We start from the raw sequence: 24,312 nt of genomic DNA, 5'->3' as shown, positions 1-24,312 counted from the left end.
CTTGGTGTCTCCTTCCCCTGTCCTTTGAACCTCCAGACAGCCCCCAAGACCCCAGTTCTGGGAAACACAAACTCGCCCTAGGAGCTCAGGGAGCCAGCATCCCAAGGGCCCTTGGCACTGCCTGCCAGCTCCAGCCCCTGCCCACTGGAGTAAATGGGAGCCCAGTGCCCCCACCTGGCCATCTGGCCAGGTGAAGAACTCCAGGTCAGAGAGGAGGAGGAGGAGGAAGAAGAGGAGGTGGAAGAGGAGGAGGAGGAGAAGGGGGGAGGAGGAGATGAGGAGGAGAAGGAGGAGGGAGAAGGAAAGGAGGAGGAGAGGGAGGAGAGGGAGGAGGAGGAGAGGGAGGAGAGGGAGGAGGAGGAGAGGGAGGAGGAGGGGGAGGGGGGAGTAGGCGGCGGTAAGTGTCGGGGTTAGCCTTAGTGTAGGAGGAAGTGGGGTGCTTGGAGCGGGGAGCGATGAGAAGCGACGGGTCCGGGGATATGGGGTGCCCTTGGCAAACCATTCCGGCCGCCCGCGCTGCGGCGCACAGTCCACGCACGGGGCTGGCTGCCCGGCAGTGGGCCAGGGCCCCCACTTACAGACACTCAGCAGCAGCCGGCAGCCGCTCAGAGCCAGGCCCGGGCTGAGAGTCCCGGCCGCGGCCGCGGCCCCGCCCCCTCCCTCCTCCTCCTCCTCCTCCTCCTCCTCACCCCTTTCCCCACCCCCTTCTCGGCCCCGCCCCGCGCAGCCCCCCGGCGCCCATGATTGGCCGGCCCCGCCCCCTCCCTCCCTCCTTCGCTCAGTCTTCGCCTCGGCAGCCAGAGCAGCCAGACAGGCGGGCGGCCGGTACCCGGAGCGGAGGCACCAGCGGGAGGCATGGTCTCCGCGCCATCCCCGCCGCCGCCGCCGCCGCCGCTGCCGCCGCCTCCGCTTCCAGCCCGCAGCCTCTCCGGGCCCGAGCCCGAGCTCGCCACCCGCAGCCCCCAGAACCCCAGCCCGGGCCCCGGCCGCGGCGGCGGCGGCTAGAGAGAGCCCGCCTCGGGGGAGCCGGGGTGGGGGGGCGCCGGGGGCGAGATGGTGCAGCCGCTGCCCAGGCTGCCGTTGCCGCCGCCGCCGCCCCGGTGACCTGCACCCGGACTCTCCCCGTGCCAGCCCCGGGACGGCGGCAGAGCCTGTCCCGGGGCCCCCCGAGGGCGCCCTGAGCCGGAGCCGACCCTCGGACGCCGGGAGACCCCTGCGCGCCAGCGGGGTCGGACCCCGGAGGAAGAGGAGGAGGAGGAGCCGCCGCCCCCGAGGGACCCCAGCAGGTCAGTGGAGCCGGACCCTGCCCCCCCCCCGCCCCGAAACCCCCTCCAGGAGAGCGGGAGTGGAGGGGAAATGGGCCCGGTGCGCCTGCGCCGCCGCCACCGCCGCGGCTGCTGCTGATGATGGAAAAGGAGAGAAAAACTTCCTGCGTGTGTGTGTGTGTGTGTGTGTGTGTGTGTGTGTGTGTGTATGTGTGCCCGCGCGCGCGCGTGCCCGCTCGGGGCGGGAGTCCGGGCTGAGCCCCCCAACAGGCGTGAGTGTATGTGTGCCCGAGCGCCGGGGTGTGTGTGTGTCCGTGTGTGTCTGTGTGTCCGTGTGTCTACGTGTGTGTGGCTGTGGCTGTGGGACTCTCGCCGGCTCCGGGCATCTGCTTCTCACCGGGCCCCCCTCCCCTCTATAACTTTAGTGGCCTCTGAGAAAAGGAGAAGGAAGGGAGAGGGGTGCGGTAGGCTGAGTTCCATTCTCCCCACCACATACACGTACACACACCTGACTGTGGCCCTGGGGCGGTTTGTTTATTTTTTGCAGGGGTGTGTGTGTGTGTGTGTGTGTGTGTGTGTGTGTGTGTGTGTGTGTGTGTGTGTGTGTGTGTGACGGGGAGCGGATGGGGGGGTCCTATGAGGGGGTGCCGTGTCCTGTGTCCGTGGTGCGGCCCCGTGTGCTGGCCTGAAGTGGTAACGGGGCCTGCCTCCACCACCACCCCCTCCAGATAGTACTGCCGTGACCCTGCCTGCCCCTTCCCCCTTCCCTCCCTCCAAGGCTGTCTGAGGATGAAGTTATTCTAGGTTTAGTCCCCGGCGGCCCCCACCCCCACGCCGTGGAAAACTGGAGGGGGTTTCGGGGCTCGGAGCTCCGGGCTACTGGGTTGGCTGTGATGGTCGTTGGGCAGGGCCTGCTCCTCCTTCGGGGCCTCCATCCCTGAGTGTGTATGTTGGGGGTGGGGGTGCCTTCCGTGGCTGTTGCTGCTGCTGCTGCTGCTGTTGCCGTTTGCCACGGCCAGACACTGTTACTGCCTCCTCTGACTGTCACCGTGGGGATAAGGCAGGTAGCAAGAACCTCATCTGTCCATCTGTCCATCCCACCATCCATCCCACTGCCCATCCCAACATCCCTCCTTCCCTGACCCCTGCCGAAAATCCCCCTTTGCACCAAGGCTTCTGGGCTGCTGCATTTCTGCCTATTCCAGAGGAGGCTCCCTTGCCTGCCTGCCTGCTTGATTCTGGCTCCTGCTTCGAGCTACCACTGCAGGAGGGAGCCTGGGCCCATCATAAGCAGCCAAGCAGGCTGGCCGGTAGGCCAGGCTTCCGGACTGTGGAGCAGTCCAACGGGAGGTCTCTCCCTCCTAGCAGGTTCCTGGGGAGCCCCCACAGTGGGGTTCTTTTGGACCCAGGCAGCTGCTCGCTCACTGTCTCACTAGGTCACTTGTGTGCCCTCTGGGAGCTCCCCAGGAGCCTTCTGGAGGCAGCCAACACCGACCGCCTCTTGCCTCCTCTGCCTAATGCAGAGGCAGGCAGCAGCCCTTAGCTGGGCTGGGAAGGGAAGGGAAGGGAAGCTTCAGTGAGCTCTAGTCTCTTCGGACAGTCAGAGACCACTCTCTGGCCCTCTGCCTAACCCACAGCCCCTTTCTTATGAAAGCATACTGGGTGCTGGTTTAGTTGGTTCTGGGGGGACAGATGGCTTCAAGATGGGGCCTCCCTGTACCCTCGTTCTTTTCTTCCCTTCTCCCTTTTCCTACCTTCTCTCCTCCTACTCCTTGCACTGGCTCCCAGTGGGATGATTTAGAAGACATTTCTCTCGTTCAGGATGAAGGGCTGTGCATTGAGTCGCCAAAGAAAGCTGGACATTTCTCGGTCCCGGGACAGGAAGCAGCAGATGTCCCCCTCCATTGTACCTCTTCTGGCCTCTGGGGCTCAAACCGTTCACCCTGACAATGAATTGGGGGAGGGGGGAACCATTGCAATACTTAGTGACCGGCCCGGTCTGCCACCTTCTCCACCATCTCCTTTGTAACTTAGTAGTTTGGGCATTTTAAGGGGCACCGTTGCCCCTTGAAACATCTTCCTGCCTGCCCTGTGGCTAAGGCTGTGCGAGGTTAGTCTAGGCCCAGCCTTGAAGTAAAGACATGCGGTCCCACACTCAAGCTGGGGTCTTTTCCTCTGCTAACCAGTAGAGCCTTCTGGGGTTCCAGGGCCAGGCACTTCCAGACCATGATGAGAGGCAGGGAAAGAATCCCAGTCTTAAAAGTATTTTGAGGTGCCAGGCCTATTTGGATATTGACTGTGTGTGAGAGTGTATGGTATCTCTGTGCAGATGTATGTGGCTGAATGCTCAGAGTAGAAGTCAGTGAAGAGCCCAGCTCCCACCCCACTGAGTGCTGGGCAGAGTATATCAGAGGTGTGTGTCTTCTACAAGGGGAATGCCAATGTCTGGATGCTTCATGGAAAGAGGTTTCGAGGCTGTCATATTAACACAACTTGAACATTTTCCTCTCCACCTTTTACCAAGCCTACTTGTGAGTGCTGAGGACAGACATTTCCTCTGCCAGTGCCACCCAGGGATTCAGTTCTCTGGGGCACGGACCACCACGGACCCAGCTCTAACTTTTCCCAAGCAGGTTCCCTCTCCCTAGCCACACACATACCTAGGGAGGGTTTCTTTTGCTGAAGTGAAATACCCCATGGTTGCTATGGTAACAAAGAGGCGCTTAAGGGTGACTGGTTTTCATCTGCATGCAATGGGATGGGGGCCACCCTTTTGTCACTTTTTAATTATGATTCTCTTGGTGGGGGGGTCACCCTCCCAAGTTTTGGCCACAGGGGCTTAGCAGATCTGGAAGGCTTTTGGAGGAGTTTTCCAGGAGCAGAGTCAGGGGCCACCCTCTCACTGACTCCTTCGCTAGCTCCCTCCCTCCCTCCATTGCTTGCTGGGGAGAGTGATTTTTCACTGCTAATGGTAGTTTTTCACATCCAGGAAGCAAGTGGATGAAAAGGTTTTGTTTTTCATGCAGAAACCTATTAAATCAGCCTCGAGTGTACCTTCTCTCTCTCCCTCCCTCTTAGATTGGAGAATACATTTGCTCTGAGCCTCGGGAGCTCCCGGAGTTGGAAGGCTTTCTGGGAGCCAGTGCAAAGGGGAATGATTTTGGGGAGGCAGTGACACCTTTGTTATCACCACCTGTCAGTTTAAGCAGTCCTTCCCATCTCCCCCACTTCTGAGTGCACAAATTACCCTGGTGAGGAGGAGCTTTGGTGTCTGCGTGGCTAGCCTCACCCGTGGATATCTCTAGCATCGATTGCAACCTTGTGGCTCCCGCTTTTCTTCATTGGGGTGTCTGCCTACCAATGAATGGCTGCTGGTCCTTAGCGCAGACGTGTTGATCCAGAAAGGTGTCTGAATCTTCCCTTAGCCGTTCTTGGTTCTTGTCTCTGCCAAAGAGGCTGGCCGGAGGTCTCGCTTATGGCCCAGGCAGGGCTGCTGTGGGGGGTAGCTGCATGCTGTTCTGCAGTGGGGAGGGGGGAGGAGAACAGGAACCATTCATCTTGCTGTGGGACTGCCTTCCAGTGTTCTCTCTGCTTTGAACTGCCTCTGGGAAGCCAGTGGAGCTGGCCAGTGTTTTGAGAGGCCCAGCTCCACGGATGACTCTTAAGGCAGTCCCCCCACCTCACTTATCTTTCCCACACTAGAATGCTCGAGAATGAAGCCTGGGCCAGTTCAGTGTACTCAGACCCCAAGGTAATAGACCGGCAGATCCCCTAACCCACAGAACCGGCACCCCAAGACCCCAGCTGCCCTCACATGATCTTTGAACCTCTCTTAGTCATTGGGGGTTTGCTGCTGCTAAGCACAGGCAGAGTAAGTTTTGTGTGCTCCAGCCTGCTGGTGCCTGTCAGCAAGTTACTAATTAGGGGCCGATAAAGGTGCTGGGGGGGGGGGGATGACATTAATGTTCAAGATTGACAGTCGAGATGGAGAAATGAGACTGTCCCTTACGCTGTGCTTCTGTAATGGGTACCTGAGTCAGCCGAAAAGCATTTATTAATCACCTATGGTGTCAGACACTATACTGAGTGCGTGCTAGAAAGCAGAAAACCAGCTATCAGACATGTTGTGTGAGGATGGACCAGGGCCAGTGAGCCATCAAAGAGTGGAGGAGCAGGGAAGCCTGGACCTCCGTGATGCCTTGGCCACCAAAGGGGCACAGCCAGTCTTGGCTAGGTGGCTGTAGGACAGAGAAACCAAGACTTGTAATGATCTGCTGACCTTGGGTAGCACCCAGGCTGGTTGAAGCTTAAAGCCACACCCCGAAGTGCCTCCAGGAAAGGGGCCTGCAGAACAGGGTGTGTTTGGGGCATTTAGGGGGAGGGAAGGAAGACCCCCAAGGAGAGACACATCTGAGTGGAGAGTAGCGGATGGCAATAGCTCTCCTAGAGGTGAGACTGAGCTTGCCGGAGGAAGGCTTAGCCCTGGCAGACTGGCTAGCTCAGTGGCTCATCCCCTCCACGTGAGGCCCTGTGCCCCCCAAGAACTGGCTGCAGATGAACAACCTGGTTTCTTGAAGCAGGACCATAGTTTGGAGCTGGAACGAACCTACGAGGCATCCAGGCCTAAACCAGCATGTCCTCAGTCACCTAATGGGCAGAGGGCTCACCTCCAGTGACACAGAGCTCACTACCTCCCGTAGCACCCCAAAGTCACGCATGAAGATGAACTTGAACTTGACGATAAAGTGAATCTGCTGGCTTGCTGGTAGCTCTGTAATTTCTGGAAAACAGAACCCAGCCAGTGGCATCTCTCTGGGCCTTGGTCCTGTGCTATAAAATGGTGGGGCTGGCCCAGATTGTGGCTGGGGTCCTTTGAGCACAGACGTCGCTGTCTTCTCTCATCACTGAATCCACATAAGGCAGGCCGTTCCAAAGAACCCAAGGTCTGAGCTCAGGAAGGAGCAGCTCGATGTGGGGAGGGGGAGCTTGGCTCCTCATTTTTTTTTTCAGTTGTAATAGTGGATCTCCCTGCAGAATTGGAAGGTGGTTGGGCTGTAGTTGGCAGCAAGGAGTGCCCCCTCCCACCCCCTTATAAGCCTCTTTGGGAGGCTGCGTTGAAGAAGGCAGCTGCCTAAGAATGTATTTTTTAAAAAAAGAAAGAAAGCAGCAGGCACCTTGGGGGAGGTGTTTGGGGTTCCTCTGACTTACCCTTTTGAAATTCCAGCTGCATGAGTCTCTGAATTCCCAGATCTTTGACTCTCCCAGGAAGTGTTTTGCCAATTCTAACAGCAACATATTGTGTGAAAATATTCCATTTGTGGTACTTGCCAAAAGCACAATCGGATGAAAAATGCGTCAAGCATGTGTACATGTGTGTGCGTGCCTGCATGTGCACGTGTTTGCTTGCAGGCACCATCACAATCCTTAGCCCTCCTTGTACATGGCCATTTCCAGAGGAACCCCAAGTCTCACCTCTCACTGAGGGCAAGTCTGAATGGATACAGGGCACCCCTGATTGGTGGAGGGAGCTCTGCTCCCGTGCCTGGACACGACTGCTTTGCCTCTCCAAGAGGACTCACCTATGCTGCTCCGAGAAGCTGCCAGACTTTGGGTTTGCACGTCACGCCCCGCTGTGGCTGCTTAGAGAAAGGTTCCTGGTTCCTGGTTCCAAAAGACTGGTGGGTCTCTTCAGCTCCTCACATCTGATCATTGAGACCCCTGGGGGCAGTGACTTGCCCAAGGCCCCCCTTGATCAGAGTGGGGAGGAACATCTCCAGTATCCTGTCCTTCCCAAGAGAAGCAGATCCCCAAAAAGGATGTCAGAGCTTGCCCTCCAGCCTTGCTTATGCCTCAGCCCCTGGGATCACCCAGTGCCTAAGTCAGGACCGAGCCACTGAGGCACCGACCAGGAGCAAGAGCCACACACCTTTCGGCTTGACTCAGCTGGCAAGACCTCCCCAGGCACCCGCAGAGGAGCCAGGCAAGGCCCAGAGAGGGAAAGGACTGGGACCAAGGCTGCCCAGGCGGTTCGTTCTAGAGCTGGGATTGGAACCTGACTCCTCTGCCTGCCACTGCTACTATGTCACGGCTGACGCCAGAGGCCTCCTGCACTTGGGGTTTTTCCTGTTACATGCATAAGCCCAGATATATCACAAACAGATTTTTTGGCTGCGTCGCCCCTTCAGGCCTTGGGTGTTTGTCATCTGGGTTCTCTCCCCCAGCCTTACCCTATTATAACCTCAGGTTTTGCCCCTCAAAACTAGGGAGTGGAAGAGCAGAAAGCTTGTGTGAACCTTTCAGCCCTGTACCTGCTACTGTGGGGGAAGATAGAAACAGTTAAGATATGGTGCTGCCTGTAGGGCATATCTGGCCTTCTCTACCTCTCTCTTTCAAGGAGTGGCCTTTAGGAGACCCTTGATCCTTTGCACAGTCAGGGAAATGGGTGAATCAGTACCTCTCACCTCACTACACACACACACACACACACACACACACACACACACACACACACACACCCCCATATACGGTCCTATCTTTGAGCTGCACTGTCTATCACAACTTTCTAGTAGAAAAATCACAGGAGCCTTGGCCTCTGGTATCTCAGAGACTCCTCCATGATGGTGTTCCAACTGGCATGGCTTTGGCTAGCATCATTGGTAGATCCTCAGTTTACCTGAGGGGAAAAGAGGAAAGCTCATGCTTGCTCCTTGCCTCCTAATAGGCTAGGGAGGAGAAAGGATGAAGGGTGTGTGTGTGTGTGTGTGTGTGTGTGAGAGAGAGAGAGAGAGAGAGAGAGAGAGAGAGAGAGAGAGAGAGAGAGAGAGAGAGAGAGGAGAGAGAGACAGAGAGAGACAGAGACAGAGAGAGAACGGGAGGGGGAGAGGGAGCTCACGTGAGTGCTCAGTGCTGCCCTCTGGCGGCCCCAGGTCCATGGCCTTGGCTGGAGCCCTGGAATACTGAAGTCAGCCCACCCCGGGTCCTGCCTTCCTGCGTTGGGGTATGTAATGCACGCCAGTGTAGACCCGATGTGGTGGGGAGCAACCAAGCCCCCACTACTGATCAGCTGTAAAAGGAGAAGTCCAGGGGGCTTGGGAAGTCTGTTTGTCCCAGAGGCGGTGTCAGGGATGTGTGTGTTTGGGAGAAGCCAGAAGCAGACAGGCCTTAGCGGGGAAACCCACCCTCTCATTCTACCTGCCCACACCAAGGTGGTGGTTCAGACAAGCTTCCAGCACCCCACTTAGAGCTAGATTCAAAGGGAGAAGAGGACATTCTCTCACTGACAATGAGGTAAACAGGATTCTGGGAGTGGAGGCTCTGAGCTGGCTCCTCAGAGGGGGCTCCTCAGGCCTGAAGAGGCCCTGACCCCAATGCTTCCATGCTTAGGTCCCTTGCCCAGGCTGCCCCAACCTAACAGAATATGACCCAGATGGCATAAAGGACCACGGGATCTCTCAGAGCCTTCGAGCTCCACATTCTTTGCACCAGAGGGCTTGGAGCCCTTCTTTAAAGTGAGAAAATGGGGTAATGAGCTCCCCATCAGTAGAGGCATTCAAGCAGAGACTAAGTAATAAGTACCTATTGGCAGAGGGGATTCTTATTGGGATAAAGGGCTGGCCTGGGTGGTCTCTGAGGTATCTTCGAGCACTGAGATTCTAGGCCGTGGCTCCCACGTCCCACTATTGAAAAAAAGAAAGAAATGTTGGGGGCGGGGTAGGGAAGAGGGCTGCTTGCCTGCATTTCCCTCCCAGTGGAGACTTTGGCCTGCCCACTCGCGTACTGCTTCCTTACCCCCTACATCAGCATGCTCTGGACCAGTGAGCGTGGAGGTCACAGAATCTCAGAGCAAGAGGGGCCCAGAGGGCTGGCCTGTCATCTACCCTAAACCTGAACAAAGATATTCCTATCTTCAGCCCTCCTAACAGCTGGTCAGCTGGCAGTCTGGAGGCCTGAGCACAAGCCTGTGGGCAGAGTTTTCACGTGTCTCCAAGGACGAATCCAGGAGAGGTGGTTTGGGGGGAGGATCTGTGCCTTAGCTCCTGGGTTAGCAGCTAGGACAGGCAAGCAGTGGTCAGCTGGGCCCAAGCCTGGGCTTCAGCCATCTACGAGTTCTTCCCTAACCTCTGGTCATCGAACAGCCACCATCTTTGAGTTAGCCCCAAGCCTCTGGCCTCTGGCCGGGGACTGTGGGCGGGGGGCTGGGAGAAGGTGCTTGGTATACCAGAAAGGCAGAAAACAGAGTATGTGTCAAGAACACTATTCTGTCAGCCGCATTTCTGTGTGCCCAGCTCCCAGGATCTAACTTCCAGAACTGTTTGGGGCGTACCATACTCGGAGATTCTCAGTGCCACAGACACACAAGCTGATTGTCAGAGGTGGGACCCTGGCAGAGCCTCAGGGTGGGAAGGAGGCTGAGGCCAGGGTCTGCCCTTTATGAGGCATGGGAGGAAAGGAGGAAGAACCAATTCATAACGAGCATTTATGAAGCACATCTTACAAGCCAGGGACTGTGCCAGGTGCCAAGGATGCAGAGAGAAAGCAGCATTTACACATAATAGAACTTAAAATGAGGCCTTTGGGGACCCCCTATGTTAAGTGCATCCAAAATAAAGACAAGGCACTTGTTAGAGATGAGGAGGAGGAGCTGCAAGCAGCTGGCAGTGGCCTGAGACGCTGGTGAGCCAGCGAGCATCCCGGCGATTGATAGAGTTGGAACTCTGGAATGGCTTGAGGGATGAGATGAGAAAAGTCTCATAGCTAGGCTCCAAACCTGTTTTCAAAAGAATAAGGTGGAGAGAGGTAGGGCTGGAAAGCAAGGCATCCAAAGAAAAGCTGGGGGTCTGAATGGACCAAAAGCTATGTGGGAGTCAGCTGTGTCCAGAACAGCCAAGAAAGGTAACAAGGTCTCTGAGCATTGAGGAGCCACATACAAGTGCAGTGCCCCAGGAATAGAGAGGTGGTGATTGCTCATTCCTCTCCCTCATCTGCTCCTACTGAATCCTGTCCAGACCTCACTGTTTGCCTGTTGTTTCCCCCAGACTAAGCTCCTGCAGGACAGGGGCAGACTTTTGCCCTTCTTCGTATCACAGGGACTTAGCAGAGTGCCTGGTACCCAGTGCTGTTCAGTCTAAAAGAGAGTGGGAAAGCACATCCTCCACTTTGAAGGTTAATCTTCACTATGAGTATTTTCTCCTTCACTTTCTTAAGCCACAGCAATCAAGAAAACAAGTCAAGGTCTGATTTGTAGCATTTGCTGACTTGAGGTGTAAATGTTCACACTAAAAATTTAACCATCAGCTTGCTGGCTGGTTTGAGCTGGCTTCAGCACACTCAGGGTTGTGTAGCTTCTAACTGACCCACTCCAAAAGTATTTCCTGCACACATCACATCTGCCACAGGCAGGAGACGAAGAAGATGGCATGCCAGCTCAGAAGATGTGATCTCCACCCTCCAGGGCTTTCCAGGCAAATGCAGGAGACAAGGCTCCATATGAAACATTTAGGACAGCGCCAGACCCAACTTGACCTTGCAGCATGGCATCCGTTGTCATCAATGTGCATGAGGCCAGATGTCCGGATGGGGTGGAATGGGCTGGGCACTGCCCAGTGGATCTAGTAACAGAAGGAAGGCTTCCTGTGGAGAGGGCCTTGAAGAAAGGGCACTTGGGGGGGTATTTTTTATGCTTTCCTTTTTATTCATTCAGCATCTATTAAGCACCTACTTAATGTGCAGAGACCTGTGCTGGGTGTGCCCGCACTGAGTTCAGATAGTAAGAAGCCTGGCTCTGGGCTTTAGGGAGCTCCCCGGTGCTAGGGCAGGAGAGAGAAGATGGACAGAGGTCTGTTGCCTGAAAGCGCATCAGAGAAATGCTGCAACACCTGCCGGGAGGTCCGGTGACCAGCTAGAGGGAGTTTGTTGGGATCTCAGGTCCTGCCATCCCAGGCTTTTGGCTTATACCATCAGATTCAAACTTGGCAGATAACCTCAGTTGTTGGATTCTTTGCATATTATTTTTCAAGAGATGAGCTGGAAAATAACAAGTTTCTATGCTTATTCTAATGGAAAACATTGGAAACAGTCTGATTGGTTTGTCATCGATCCATTAGCTAAACCAGAGAACCCTCCTGGCAGCTAGCAGCCCCCCAAGGCCTGGGATGCCGAGAAAGGCCTCTGGGAAAGGAAGTTAAGGGCTGGAGCATGAACTGCTGGTGGGCAAGGAAGGAGCCTGGGAGGTCTTTCTTTGGACCCCCAGCATGTGGCACCAGCTCTCTTTGGATGACAGTGGACCAGAGAGATGAATGTAGTTGGAGACTGAGCCCCAGTTCTGGAGCCTGGGATTACTGTCCTACTGCTGTCGCTCATGCACTGTGGCAGGGCCAGGATTCTGAGGATCCAGTCCAGAGGACTGCTTGGGATTAGGCTGCTCCCCTGGTTGTGACTGTGCATAGTGAGAAGAAGAGAAACTTTGTGTCTTTCATGTATTTATCTACCTAGAGTCAAGCATAGGTGATACATTGTGTCTGGGTAGAAGGCAGCAATAGGGTAGGGGGGCTACCCAGAGTTCCAACTTCTCCTGGTGAGTTCTCAGGCAGGGAATGAATGCTGGGGGTTCAATCAATCATTCAGTAAACATTTATTAAGTGCCTGCTGTGTGCCAGGTACTGTGATAAGTGCTAGCAATACAAAAAGAGGCAAAATCCAGTCCCTGCCCTCAAGGAGCTTACAGTGGAATGGGGGATACAACATGCAAACAAATATATACAAAGCAATCTATATACAGGATAAAGGGGACAAAATTACCAGAGGGATGGGCAGCCAGGGGGTGCCACAGTGCACAGAGCACCAGGCCTGGAATCGGGAAGACTCATTTTCCTGAGTTCAAATCTGGCCTCAGACACTGATTAGCCGTGTGACCCTGGGCAAGTCCCTTAACCCTGTTTGCCTCTGTTTCCTCATCTGTAAAATGAGCTGGAAAGGGAAATGGCAAACCACTCTGGTATCAAGAAAACCCCAAAGAGGATCAGGAAGAGTCAGACATGACTGAAAAATGACTGAACTAGGTCTAGCCTTCTTTCCACGAGGTCAGGAGACCTGTGTGGTGGAGTTCCTAGGGCAGGGACTTGGGACCTTCTGCTTGTCCTAGCTGCCCTGTCCCTGAAGTCAGACAGAATCTCTCCCAGGTCATACTTGGCACTGTGGGATTGTTCCTCAGACTGTGGTCACTCTCTGACCATTCTGGAACCATCCCTCTGACCATTCCCCTTACCTGAAATGCCCTCACCACCCATTTCCAACTATGTGAATATTGCCCACTTTCATGACCCGTTACCACTTCCTTGGTGGTCAGAGAAGGCTTTTGGGGAGCTCCCAGGGCTTCTCTCCTCACATTTCCTTCAGCAAAGACTCTCTAGCACTCATTTGACAATTTGTATTGTAGTGATGCCTTCTTATTATCCTGCTCTTTTCCTGGTGCATTTGACTTGAATTATTCAATTATCGTCTGCCTTATTTGGGACCTCTCTTGGTGAAGCTGGCCCAGAGCATTAGTCCTCCTTCAGGTAACATTAGAATCTACTGTTACTACGAATCAAACCCAAGGTAGGCTGCTGTCCCCTCCCCAACCCACCTAGATCTTTTCCTGTTCACTCTTTCTAACTGGCTCCCCCATCCCATATATGATTGGCCATTGATTGTCTGAACCCAAGTTCAGTACTTTACATTAACTCCTCCGACTTCCTGGTGTTCTCACAGGTCATCCCTCATGCTTGGAATGTGAATTCCCTCCTCCTCCCAGACTTTTACTTTGCCACCTGCTCCAGGAGGCACCGAATGGGGTGCCTGAGGGGCAATAGGCTGCAGATAGAGAGGACAGTCCCAGCTCTGGGCTTTTCTCCCTCCCCTGATGGTCTCCATTGTATGCAGCTGTCCTCCCCACCCCACCAAGAGAGCAGAGGCTTTTTGTGGGCTAGGCTGTTTTGTTTTCGTCTTAGGATGCCCACAAACTAGCCCAGCCTATATCAGATGCATCTCTGTGTCCCGAGGTGCTGTACAGGCCCCTGCAAGGCAGCAAGTGCTGGGAGCCACTAGGTCCAGCTTGTGAAGATGTCTTAAAGTAGGTGTCTCTGAAGGAGGCATCATAGTTATAAATGGGACTGAGAGGTCAGGGGCTCAGAGGCCTGGGACACAAGATCTCCCCCACCTGGAGGGTGAGCCCACAAGTACACTCTGCCTGCCTCCCTGTCCCCATTGCTCAAGACCCCCAAACCTCCATTGATTCTAGAAGGGAGGGGCCCCTCTAAGATGTTTTGCCAGACTAGATCCCACTGGTAGGATATGTACTTGTGGCCTTATTTTTAGGTGTGAGGCCTTCACTCATGCCCTCCCCCCCACCCCCAGCCCTTTCCTGCAATGCCAATGGGCACCTTTTTCTTCCTTTCCAAATTCTGCCTGTCATTCAGGGCCTGGCTTCAGGACCACCTCCCCCAGTCTGTCTTCCAGCCCAGAGAAATAGCATCTACCCTCTTCTCTCTGCCTTGTGCTCCTTTGCTGCTTAGTCAAATCTGCCTCATGTTTGTGCTAAGCTGCCCTACAGGAAGGGGACTTGTCTGCCTGCCTAGTCTCTAAACTCCCAAAGGCCAGGACCTTTGTCCCCCCCCTGTGTCCCTCAATACTTGGGCCTCCACTGGACCTATAGGTGGTGTTAAATCATAATGTCAGAGCTGGCAGGCCCTAGTCCAATTATCTCTTTTTGCAGAGGAGGAGACTGAGGCCTATAGAAGGGCAGTGAATGGCATTGGCGCCCCAGGCTGCTGACTCCCAGGCTTGATGTCTTTCTATGCTGCCTTGAACTAAATGTGGGCAAAACTCTGGGGGCATTCTGAGGATGGTCTGATGGGGTAATGGCTCACACCATGCAGGCCAATATAGGGAGAACCCCTTTTTCTGGGTTTAGAGCCAATTATATGGGAGAATTCAAGCTGGGGGTGCTAAGCTTGTCTACAAAGCCTTAATGGCTGGGATTCTAACCCCAAGTCTCTTGGAAATATCTCTGGCCCTGGGTGCCTGAGCTCAGCTGGCAAGAGTCATCTCCCCCCCTTCTCCTTGGGCCTCTTGGAAGCATGCACGGCTGTGGCTGCTCCTGCAGCCTCCCCCACTAGTCCGGCTGTCCTGCCCTTAGTGACCTTGCTCGCTTCAGGCTTTTCGCCTCCCAGCCACACTCAAACTTTCTTCTGCCCTCAAGCACCCATAAAGAAAAGCCATGTTCTGGGGAGGGAGGATCTCTGAGCCCCTCCTCTTTTAGCACTGCTGGGGCTGTGGATGGGCTACCTGCGACTGTGAGGCTGAAGAGAATAAAGCTGGAAAGCTGGGCCGCAAAGCCCATTTGGCTGTCTCTTAAGACTGGGGCTGAATGGGCTGGGTTTTGTACTGCTGAATATGCAAACAGCAGGGGACCTCTTCCTGGCCTATTCTGAGTCTGGAAAGGATTTGGAATAATCCCTTAGAAAAAACTTTCCATCCACCCTGAAGAAAACTAGCCTCTAGCATCTGATGGAGAGCTGTGGCTCCCCCAGCCAAGCCGGGGGCTGGGGACTGAGGGGAACAGGAAGGGCTGATTCAGAGAGCAGCCTGAGCCCAGCTTCCCAGTGAGCATGCTGCTGCCGCCATCGTCACATCCTTGGTCCCTCCAGTGGCCATCAGTACCTGAGAAATCCACCTGCCTAAGATACCATCCCCTGCAGAGCTTCACATTAAAATCAGCGATAATAAACAAATACACAGACAATCAGATGTCTGCCTACAAAAATCACCCTGCTGGGGGTCGCTGGTGTGCTGGTGTGCTTCTAGGTGCCCTCCACTGTGGGTCTTGCAGGGGCCCTTGTGAGTATTGCAGCCCCCCCTCCTCAGAATGGCACCCCTGACCCATTGCCACCCAGCTCTCTGAAGCCCTCGTGGGTCTCCACACGATGCCTATTGGAAGGCAGAAATGTGCAGAAGCAGGACCGGCTCTTACCCAAAGGCTTTGCCATGGGTCCAGCTTGAGAAAATGAGGGTAGGAGGCTGAGCATGGGGCACCTTCTAGGTCTTGACTAGATTTCAATACATGTTCCTAATTGTGCCAGGTGGGGGATTGAAGGCTTGTCATCTGTAGTAACCTTCTACCTGGCTGTCACTGATCTGCCTTAGAGCAGACAGATGAACTGAGTAAAAGAGGTGGGGAGCCATAGGGGAGGCCCCCCAGCCCTTGCACACACACATTTACAAAGGAACCCTCGTCTTCCCAGGCCTGATGGTTACACCTTCTTTCCTTCCTCCCTCCCTCCCTTCCTGCCTTCTTCACTCCCTCCTTTCATTCCTCCTTCCTTCCTTCTTTCCTTCCCTCCTTCCTTCCTGACTTGGATGGCATAGTCAGTGAATCAGTCAGATAATGGGTTTTCTCTTTAATGAGGGTTGCATTTGAAGACTTGAGATTCTCATGAGCTAGTTACAACCAGATATTTCAGGAATCTCTGAGTCCTGGGGTGGTTGAACTCCAGTAACGTGCCCACAAGAGGGCCTTTCTCAGTAACTGCTGGAAAAAAAAGTTTGGTGGTATAAGGTGTCCCCATCAAGAGCAGAGGGGAGAGAGGCTGGTGGTCACTCTGGGCCTGGGCTGGGGGCCTGGGGACCTACACTCCTAGTGGCCAACGGTGCAGTCCTGCCAACTCACCCCATAAGCCTGCTGTGGTCTGCTTTGGGTTTAACAGCTTGCCCACGGAATGCCTCAGAAACCAAAGGAATCCTTTGCAGGAGACTTCCCAAGATGCTGGTCCCATCACTGCCCACTGGTGGCGTGTGGTAGTGGCCCCAGCCAACAGCTTGGCCACACAAGGTTTTCCCTCCCTGGTACCGTGTAAACACAGCTCCAGGGGAGCAGGGCCTCCACAAGCGATAGGTCTGTCCTCCTGTCCCATATCTCCTGCTGGTATGTTAGCTTATGTTATGAGGGAACAGAGTCTCACATAGGGTGCCCCCAGACACCCGCTCCCCTTAAGTGGCCCCAGATGCTGTTGGCTCTTCCCCAGCTCACTGCTTCTAGAGGGAGAGGATGGCACCAGGTGGCACAGGTTGAGAAGTGCAGTATCCGTTTGCCTGCCAGGCAGCCTGATGGGAGGGGGAGAAGAGCCCCAGCACATGCCCTAGAGTTCGCCAGGGTTGTGGGGGCAGGGGCCAGGACCTATGCATGTCATTCCTGAGTATCGGGGACACCCAGCACCCCATCAAGGACAGCAGCTCAGGGCTCTCCTTCCTTCTGGCCTTCATGCATTGGCGCCCCTCAGCACCCCACTCTCCAGAAGGCTTTTCAATTTTCAGCTCTGGTACTTGTCGCCTCTTCTGCAGGGGAAGGGTGGACCACACTTATCTCTGCTTTGGGTGGCATTCCCAAGTGGCCAGAGGGAACTGGGAGTAGAGCCTACAGAAAGGGAAAGGGAAAGAAGAGTGCTGTGTGTCCCCGTGTCAGCTCTGCTTGAAAATTCATTCCTCCCCACGGTCCAGTTTGTATTAGTCACAAAATTCCCAAGCTGGGAAGGACCTCAGAAGTTACTAGACTGACCTTGACCAGAGCCACAAATTCCCCCTCTAATAAATGCTTGTGTACAGATTGAGACTGACTGCTAGGTGGTCCTCAATCTTGGTTTGAATCCCTCCCATGATGGGGAGCTCAGTGCCCCTAGAAGAGACCTATTGTCCTTTAGACAGCTCTCTTGTGTAGGAATAACTCCAGGACTCCTCTAAATCACTCCCTAAATACCTGTGAGACCCGTCCCTGAGGCAGCAGAGATGGAGGGTTACTGGCCCTGGCACTTGGGGAGCTGCTGCTTTCCTCAAGAAACCCTGAAGTTTGGTGTCTGAGGCCTAGGCCAGAGCCTGCAGAGACAGGGAGGTGCTCGACAGCCAGGAGCAGGCCCGTCTGCTGGATAGGCATGCTGGGACATGGAGCAAGATGCTCTGGCCGCAGCTGATAGATGCTTCATTTTCCCTGGATGCATACCTGGGCAGTAGCATCACCCAAGCCAGCTGTCAACATAGCCAGGGAGGCCTCTGTCACTGCCATCGGTCCTGGGAGGACACACACAACATGATGGGAGCCCCCCGACCCCATGTGCCCAAGGAGCAGGGGGAGGAAAATAACCTTCCCCCGAAGGCTCCAGTCACAGCAGTCATGACAGGGACCTCTGCCAGGTCACATCCCATTACCTTAGTCTTCAAATTGAGGCCTTCCCCCAACTCTGGGAAGGAAAAGGACCCTGCCTTCTGGGATGCTTCAGAACCAGCATGCTCAGGCCACAGGCTCGCACCAACACCTCCAGTCTGGCACTCCCCCTTCAACCCCTCCCAGTGTATCTGTCCAAAGATACCCAGAACCTCAGGGACTCTATGAAGAGACCCTTGGAGGCCACCCACCCCAGGCAGCCTGTGTGTCCCCAGGCTTGGATTTCCTCCCCATCATTCCCCAGCAGGGGGTCAGCAGGTCAGCTCCTAGAGGGCAGGCCTTGGCACATCTGTCCTTCCCAACCCCCTTCTCTCCTCCCCCTCCCCTCCCCTCCCCTCTTTCTTCTCTCCTCCTCCTCCCCCCCCCTCCCCTTCTTTCTTCTCCTCTCCTCCCCCTCCCCTCCCCTTCTCTTCTCCCCTCTCCTCTCCCCTCCCCTTCTTTCTTCTCCTCTCCTCCCCCTCCCCTCCCCTTCTCTTCTCCCCTCTCCTCTCCCCTCCCTCTTCTTCTCTCCTCTCTCCCCTCCCTCCCCTTCTCTTCTCCCCTCTCCTCTCCCTCCCTTCTTTCTTCTCTCCTCTCCTCCCCTCCCTCCCCTCCTCCCCCCCTCCCCTCCCCTCTTTTTCTCCTCTCCTCCCCCTCCCCTCCCCTTCTCTTCTCCCCTCTCCTTCCCTCTCCTTCTTTCTTCTCCTCTCCTCCCCCTCCCCTCCCCTCCTCTCCCCTCCCCTCCCTCCCCTTCTTTCTTCTCCTCTCCTCCCCTCCCTCCCCTTCTCTTCTCCCTCCCCTCCCTCTCCCCTCCTTCTTTCTTCTCCTCTCCTCCCCTCCCCTCCCTTCTCTTCTCCCCTCTCCTCTCCCTCCCCTTCTTTCTTCTCCTCTCCTCCCCTCCCCTCCCTCCTCCCCCTCCCCTCCCCTCCCCTTCTTTCTTCTCCTCTCCTCCCCCTCCCTCCCCTTCTCTTCTCCCTCTCCCTCCCCTCCCCTTCTTTTCTCCTCTCCTCCCCCTCCCCTCCCCTCCTCCCCCTCCCTCCCCTCCCCTCCCCTTCTCTCTCTCCAGCTGAGCAGCAAAATTGAAGGGGAAGAATTACCTGTGAATAGGTTGTACTTGATGCGGATACATGCAAATGAAGTGAGAAATGGGCTGGGCTTCTGGAAACAGGATCCCCTGGGTGGGTCTTGCTCTGGAAAGCAGGGCTCTTGACAGGCTAGAGGCCAGTGATAATATTGTTTTGAAAAAGGCTGGCTGAGAAAGCCTTGATAATTGTCTCTGAAGGGTCCTCATGTGAAGGCCAGTAATGAACTGGTCTCCATCTTCACTGAGGACAGCGCTCAAAGGTGTAGGGTCAGAAGGAGGGAAATGGCCTAATTCCAAAGATGGCTGGGTCCAGTGAGGATTCCTAGGTGTCATCCCCCCCATCCTCAAATAGTGGGGCAGGAGCTGCCCAGGGCCAAGCTGCCAGACAGCAGGCAGTAAGGTGGGGGGGAGGGAAGCACATTGGTACCAGGGTGGAGGGAAGCTCCTGAGGGCAGGGTCTTCTTAGTGTCACTAGTGCCTGGCTTATAATAAGCCCTTAATAAATGCTTGTTGACTGACTGACTGACCTTCCAGGAATGCAGAGACAGTCACCATATAGTGCTGGCCCTTCTGCTGGGGGGGGGCGGGGAAGAGGATACAACATGGCTGTTTACAGCCAAATTAATACAAAGTCATTTCAAGAGGAAGCCCTTTAAAGGATCAGGCAGGGATGGCCCCTGAGCTGTGAACTGGAGGAATACCACCAGGGCTTGATTAGAAAGGCTGAGGCACTAGAAATGTGTCTAGACACAGAAACAGAAGCAGCATCCTGTGCCAGGAACAGCAATGGGCTTGAGAGAGTAGAATGAAGGGTAAGTGAAGACTAGCCCTCTTAGGGAGGGGCTTGTTCTTGCTCCTAGAGGTGATAGGGAGCCACCGAAGCTTCTTGAGGGATTGAGTACCATAGTAGCATCTGCATTTTAGCAATAGCACTTTGGCAGCCATAAGGAAGTTAGATTAGAGGGAGGAGAGAGTTTGGACTAAGGGAGACCCATTGGGAGGCTTTGGCTAAGGTCCAGGCAGGAGTCAATGAGAGCCTGGATTAGAGAAGAGACTGTGTGGGAGAAGGGGATAAATGCAAGGCAGGCTGTAGTGACTGGCTGATTAGAGAGGGAGGGAGGTTGTGAGCCTGGGGGACTAGAGTGAGGGAGCAACCCCCAACAGGAAAGAGCAAAGTCTTAACAGAGAGGCGAGAGTGGGATCTTGGCGGTCTGCATGAGGCAGGTTGAGGTTGATGCTTGGGCCAAACGTCTAGGTGGACCTACCCAAAGAGAGATGGAGATGTAAGGCTGGCCCCCCATTACTCACACTCAGCTCTGCCTTGGACTCCCTTGCCTCCAGGGGGGGTCTAAGGGATGTCTAGGGCTGGATACAGATGTTGGGGAGTTGTCTGCAGTGAGCTGAAAATTAAACCCACTGGAGTGCACAAGGGGAGATCACCAAAGAAGAGGGGCCCCCGGAGAGCCCAGGGAGCCATCCATGGCTGGGTGGTAAAGCCTGGATGAAGATACAGCAGGGAGACTGAGAAGGAGTGGTCAGCCAGGAGGTGAGGGGCTGGAGAAAGGAGCCAGGAGTATACGCTTGTCTCTCCTGCAGAGAGCTAGGTAGCATTTAAACAGCACTTCATAAATATGCTCTCATCTGATCCCCACAACAACCCTACCTGAGAGGTAGGTGCTATTATGCCCCCCACTTTGCAGATGAGGCAAGCAGAGGTGGAGTGACTTGTCCGAGGTCACACAGCTAATAAGCATCTCAGGTTCAGGTCTGACCCTAAGCCCAGTGTTCTAGGGACATTCTAGGTTCTCCCCTAAGAGAGCTGGCAGGTTGAGGGCTGAAGGAAACCCATTGGGGTTAGCCATTGAGATCATTGGGCTCCTTGGAGAAAGGGCTTTGGCCAGTAACTCTGGAAAACAATGTTGCAGAGGACTGAGAAGAGGAGGGGAGAGTGGAAGAGAGCAGAGGAAGCCCATGGCCTTGGAGCCACGAGGTCCCCTCAGGCAGCATGACCCAAGAGGACAAGCCTGGGGGAGGCCTTAGGAGACTGGGCCTACTCTGGTCCTGGAAGCATTCCAAATTATCCACTTTAATTAGTGCATTTGAATCACTGGGTTTCTTGACTTGGCTGTGTGACCTGGTCCCAGGCTTTGCCTTCTCCAGCCTCAGTTTCTCCCTGTGTTAATAATAGTGAAGGGCTTTGCCTCTGAGAGTGGTCACGTCCACTTCCAGCTCTGACTGCCTATGATTACTTCTCTAGGTTCCAGGGGGAGGGGGAATAAGGGGGAACCTCAGTGTCAGCCTAAAGAGATGCCTAGCCCCCAGCGCCCCTTCTCCTTCAGGAGACACCCCCTCCCTCCCATCCAGAACGGAAGGATCCCAGCATATCAAAGGGGGTTCTGGAGTCACCTGGGTCTGTGAAGACCCAAACAGGGGCCCTTATGGTAGTGGGCCAGCAAGGCCCATGCTCACTAGGCCTCCAGCAGAGGGAGAAGGGAGAGGAGGGGTCTGCTAGCTCCCAGGGCACCTCTATAAGCTCTAATCCAAACCCTTCCTTTCAGTCACTTGGCCTCTGAAATATAAAGAACTATTTATTATCTCCTAAGTTGACTTGTTTCCAGACTTTGGAAGAATGGCCCTTGGGGGGATCTTCAGCACATTTTCCACCTCTCCCTCCCTGGGACCCCTTCTCTTTAACACTGGGGAAGCTTCTTCCCTTAGGGTATAGCATGCTATGTGGCCACTGCACACAGTAAGAGATTCATAAATGCTCCGTCTCTCAGGCTGCCCTCAAGATTCCTCAGCCCTGCAGAGTGGGGAGGGGTTCTCCCCCCTCCTTTCAGCCCCATATTTGCTGGAACACAGAAACTGAGCTGGAATAGGGGGGAGTCTCAGATACTGATATATCCAACCACCTCATTTTACAGACAAGGGAAGTGAAGCTGTGGGGGTCAAGAGATTGACCCAAGGTCACACAGCCAGGAAATGACCTGGCCGAATTTGCCCCAAGGTCCACGGTCTCCCCATCCAGGGCCCTTCCTGATCCCCAGATTGTGTGTGAGCAGGAAGCTGGCTGAAGGTTGGGCTGACCCCAGGCATAGCTTGACCCCAGAAAAGGTCTGAGCTTCTCTATCCTCACAGTCTGGCATCCAGCAGGCCTAGCCTGCCTCTGAGCTGCCCCCCGGCGGCCCCCTCCTGCTTTAATTACTAGGCTGGGGTGGGGGGAGGGGGATGAAGAGGGAAAGGTTGGGTGCTGGGTCATTGTCTGGGCTGGCACGTTCCCAGGAGCTGGCTGCTTCCGGATATCAGCTGACTGGCACAAAGGCTCCTTTGTCAGTGAGCTCTGGGCCCTTGGGTCAGCAGCCAGGCTGGGATCTGGGCTCGGGCCCCCAGAGCCTCAGCCTCTCTAGAGTTAGTGCATTCTTTTGGCTGAAAGGAGGCCCCTCCCTCTCTTCCTAAAACTTGTGCACACTTTTTCCCCTGCCTGGGGGGATCCTTCGTCAGCATAATCCCTACATTCTTCTAAGTTTGGTCTCTGACACTTACTGGGTCAAGAAACCTGAGCTGAGGCCGTAAGCATTGGAGTCGGGGGAAAGGACACCTTCTGGATGCCTGGGCCAGCTTCGTTGGGGGTTGCCTCCCTTCCCCACCCCCAGCAACACAGAACCGAGGACCTGGGAAGCAAACCCCAAGAGTCCTCCCAGGCAGATCCAGGCAGTCCCCCTGGAGAGAGCTCCAGGCTCTGGCTGAGCTAGGCCTGTCTGTCAGGTGTCTCTTCTCCTGCATGCCCCTCACCCCAGGTCCTGCCTGCTATTTGTCGGCATGCTGTGACTTCCAAAACCCGGGCAGTCCTAGCCCAGTGGCCTCCTGCTGGAGAGGGAGGGAGCCGGGAACAGCTGCTACCCGCCAGCCGGCCTCCCAGCCAGCCACAACCAAGGGTCAGTGCTGAGTCATGGCAGCCTTGCCAGGGCCCACAGACAGTCGGACGGACACCCACCGTCCACATGCCGCCACACACAGGGGTGTCCTCCTCACCTGATTCATCGTGGGAGAGCTGGCTTACCGTGGGTTCCGATGGCCCAGGCCAGAGACCTTCGCCATGAATTTCAAGGCATTGTCTTAGCCTCCCCCTAAAATGCCTCTTTGCATCTTTGCAGAAAAATGTTGAATGTGACTCATCTCCAGTCCTAGCCTGACCTTAGCCATGTGACCTTAGCTAATCCTCCCCCTTCCTGAGCCTCGGTTTCCTCATCTGGAAGATAGAATAAACAGCCTTTGGCCTGCCGTGCCTCCCAGACGGGGCTGGTGGAAGGAGAGGCCTTCTCTGCAGACGCGGCATTGTTTCCAGGCTGTGCTTCAGCCTTAGCCACCAGAGGCCCCCAGGAGGAGGCAGCATCCCGGAGGGGAGATCGAGGGGGACCAGCCTGCTGCCTTAGGCAGCCTTCTTTCTCATGATTAGGTATGTGGTTATGCTCTGGGTTATCTGGGATAAGAACAGGATTCTGCAAGGCTCCGGGAGGCAGGAAGCCTGGGGTGCTAACCCTGCAATCGGGCTCCAGTCCTGCTGCATGCTGATCCCTTCTCTGGCGTCCTCCATGCCTCCCCATCTCCTGGTGCTGGGAGCTCACTTGCCTCTCACGGCCATCTGCTGATCCCTGGCTTCCTTCAGGTCTCTGGTGATGTCCTCCCTTCTTTGAGAAGCCATTCCCATCCTTTGAGAGGCCCCTAGTTTACCCTGGAGGCAGCGTGTTTGTACACAGTCGCATGCACGTTCTCTCCCCCTTAGATGGGAGCTCCCTGAGAGAAGGGGCTGGCTGGGCACTCTGCTTTGCTTCTCTTTGTAGCCCCAGTGCTTAATGCAGTGCCTGGCACATAGTAGGTGCTTCAGCAATGCCCTTTGACCTGCCTTTGCCACTAACTCCTGTGTCTGTGTCTTTGACCAAGTCATTTCCCTTTTCAGAAAACCAACTTCCTTCCCTGTTGAATCTGGAGGGATGATTTCTGAGATCCCCTGTCTCCCAGCCCAACCTCAACTGCTCCCCTACATGAAATGGCTCCTCTCTGCCCCCTAGCACTGTTTTCTCCCTCTCATCTCTAAGCCTTTGTTTTTGTCCTTCCTACCTGGAACAACTTCTCCTTCCTCTCTATTCTCCCAAGGGGAAGGGGAAGGGAATAAGCATTTCAGTAACACCTACTGTGTGCTGGGCACTGTGCTAAGAGCTTTGCAAATGTTGTCTCATTTAATCTTCACAATAACACCGCAAGGTGGATGTTGTTATATTCCCCATTTTATAGTTGAGGAAACTGAGGCATGCAGATGGTTACAATCAGGGTAAGACCTGGCCAGGTCAAACCTCCCCTTCCTTCATAGAGTTTTTTTTAAAATTATTTTAAATATTTATTTTTATTTTGGTGAGGCAGTTGGGGTTAAGTGACTTGCCCAGAGTCACACAGCTGGTGAGTGTTATGTGTCTGAGGTCAGATTTGAACTCAGGTCCTGCTGACTCCAGGGCTTTACCACTGCGCCTCCTAGTTGCCCCAAAATTTAATTTTCATTTCCAAATTATCTCTCTGCTTCCCATCCTCCCCTCATTGAGAAGGCAGGAAATGTACTACCCATTGTACATATGAAGTCATGCAAAATGTATTTCTGCATTAGCCATGTTGTGAAAGAAAGAAAAGCAAGAATAATAAAGTGATGGAAAATCTGCTTCCATCTGCACTCAGAGTCCATCAGT

General features: G+C 54.8%; 1 protein-coding gene across 1 annotated transcript in view; it reads left to right on the top strand.

Annotated features, from left to right (window-relative positions):
• The first annotated feature begins 782 nt into the window (after window positions 1–782).
• Window positions 783–24,312, top strand: part of KLHL29 (kelch like family member 29) — a 196,921-nt gene continuing 173,391 nt past the window's right edge. The window contains 1 exon segment of the mRNA XM_078149215.1: window positions 783–1,286. The gene's annotated coding sequence lies outside the window, so the exon portion shown is untranslated.

Source organism: Phascolarctos cinereus, unplaced genomic scaffold, assembly GCF_003287225.1.
Source record: "Phascolarctos cinereus isolate Bilbo 61053 unplaced genomic scaffold, phaCin_HiC Scaffold_2;HRSCAF=192, whole genome shotgun sequence".
Lineage (NCBI taxonomy): Eukaryota > Metazoa > Chordata > Mammalia > Diprotodontia > Phascolarctidae > Phascolarctos > Phascolarctos cinereus.
This window is presented reverse-complemented; position numbering and strand designations above follow the sequence as displayed.